Below are 2,411 nucleotides of genomic sequence, written 5' to 3'. Positions count from 1 at the left end.
TTTTTTTTTTACTACTAATGGCGGCGATCAGCGATTTTTTTATGTGACTGCGACATTATGGCGGACACTTCGGACAATTTTGACACATTTTTGGGACCATTGTCATTTTCACAGCAAAAAATGCATTTAAAATGCATTGTTTATTGAGAGAGGCACGGAGCAAACAGAGTTGGGGAGGGCCGGCATGACTGGGTGGGCTGCCCGTATGTGATAGGCTAGGATGCAGACAGGAAGTTGCATGGGGCAAAGGGCTGTAGGAGTGGTTACTCTGGAGGAAGTGACGTTTTTTCACTCCTCCATTACACACGAGGGAAGAAGCTGCCCACCCACCCTCCCTGGTGTTAGGCTTTGGTGAGGCGGTTTTGGGTCCCTGTAAGACAGGAAAAGTCTGGAAGGTGGGTGTGAAAAAGGCTGTACCTATACGTAGTATGGGGGTTATTTGAGTACCTTGCTGTTGACGTGGGTTAACAGGAAGGGGTTAAAAGTGTTATGTCACTGAGGACGGTTATGCTGCATCTGAGTCGGCGTCTCGCGACTGAGGCCTGGTTAATAATTTGTTGTCCCAGTGTACAATGTGAGAGGTGTGGTCTTCAGACCACTAGGAGTTAAAATGTGTATATAGTTATTTAAAGTTACTTAAAGTTATTTATGTTTACATTTTATATTTAAATAAAGAGGTCTGAAGGCCAATTTTACTCCACAGCGTGGTCCCTGGTATTATTGGGCTGGTGGGGTAAGGTACAGAGGTGGTTATGGTATATGGTGGTTAATGGTCACTAGGATCAGGCCTTCACATGTCATGAAAATGACAGTTGCAGTTTGGGAGTTAACCACAGGGGGGCGATGATGGGGGTTATGTGTGACCTCAAGTGTGTTTACAACTGTACGGGGTGTGGCTGTAGGTGTGACGTCATCGATTGTGTCCCCCCTATAAGAGGGATCACACGATCGATGACGCCGCCATAGTGAAGAACGCGGAGGCCGTGGGACTCCAGCGGCGAACGGGTCCACGAGTCCCTCGGTCACAGAGCTTCGGACCGGTGTCCCTGGCGCGCCCGCGACCCCACGGCTGGGCTTAAAGGACAACGTACCTATACGTTGATGTGCCCAGCCGTGCCATTCTGCCGACGTATATCGGCGTGAAGGGGTCCTTAAGTGGTTAAATATAAGGGCGCGCTTCCGTGTACACATTTGTGCATTAGGCATAAGGCCTTGAAAGTGACTCAGTCCTTTATGGGCAGCCAATGGAGGGATCTCAGGGACGGGGTGATTGGTGCCCAGGGTTTTATCCTTGTTACCAGTCGAGCTGCCATGTTTTGGATGATTTGGAGCCGGGCGAGCTGGTACTTTGGGAGTCCGAGGTAAAGGGCATTTGCATAATCCAATCTGGAGTTAATGATTGACCCTACCACTACCGCTGTGTCTTCTTTAGGGATGAAGGGAACAACTCTTTGTAGGAGCCGTAGAAGATGGTGCGCCCTGCTAATTACTGATCCTATTTGTGCATCCATTGTCATGTCCGAGTCAAAGATGACTCCTAGACTTTTGACCTTGGTGCTAGGGGTGATGGTTTGTCCCAAAATGGGTGGAGGGGTCCAGGTAGTCCTGGTCAGTTTCCTCCGGTTTGCATGGAGTTGAATGATTTCTGTTATGCTCCATTGAGTTTGAGGGGACTCTCTGTCATCCAGATGTCTATCTGAGTGAGGCATTGTTCTAATGCGGGGTATTGGTTCTTTTTGTCGCTGATACGAAAATAAAGTTGCGTTTCATTCGCGTAGGAATGATAGAGAAGGTCGTGATTACTAATAATTTTTAGGAGTGGGCGGAGGTAAATATTGAATAACACAGGCGATAAGGGAGATCCCTGAGGGACTCCGCAAGACATGCTGCGTGATTCAGATGTGAAAAGTCCTAGTTTCACTATCTGGGATCGATTTTCCAGGAATGATGAAAACCATGGTAGAACCGAGTCTGCCACTCCAGCTATCTCTGTGAGCCGGGTTAGCAACAGTTTGTGATCTACTGTATCAAAGGCAGCACTGAGGTCCAGCAGTATCAGGAGAGAAGATTCTCTCCGTTGTCCCATATTTTGAGAAGCGCTGTTTCTGTCCCATGACCTGGGCCCACGACTTACGCCGAGTGCATAAATACGCCCAGACATGCGTCCGTCCGGCGCAAAAGTACATCCTGCTTCCCCCCTCCCCCCCCTGAAGCAAGGTACCTTTGCTGAGCGATGGCGGCAGCTGGAACTGGAGGCAAGGAGAGGAGGAAGAAAAACTTTTCAAAGGAGGAGAAGGCTATTATAATTGCTGGAATTGCCAAATATGATAAGTACCTCCATGGTGCCCTCAGTTCCCAGACCAGCAAGGCACAGAAGAAGGTGATACTGGAGGAGATCAGCCTGCAGGTCA

Source organism: Rana temporaria, assembly GCF_905171775.1.
Source record: "Rana temporaria chromosome 2 unlocalized genomic scaffold, aRanTem1.1 chr2g, whole genome shotgun sequence".
Taxonomy (NCBI): domain Eukaryota; kingdom Metazoa; phylum Chordata; class Amphibia; order Anura; family Ranidae; genus Rana; species Rana temporaria.
Note: the sequence above shows the minus strand (reverse complement) of the source record.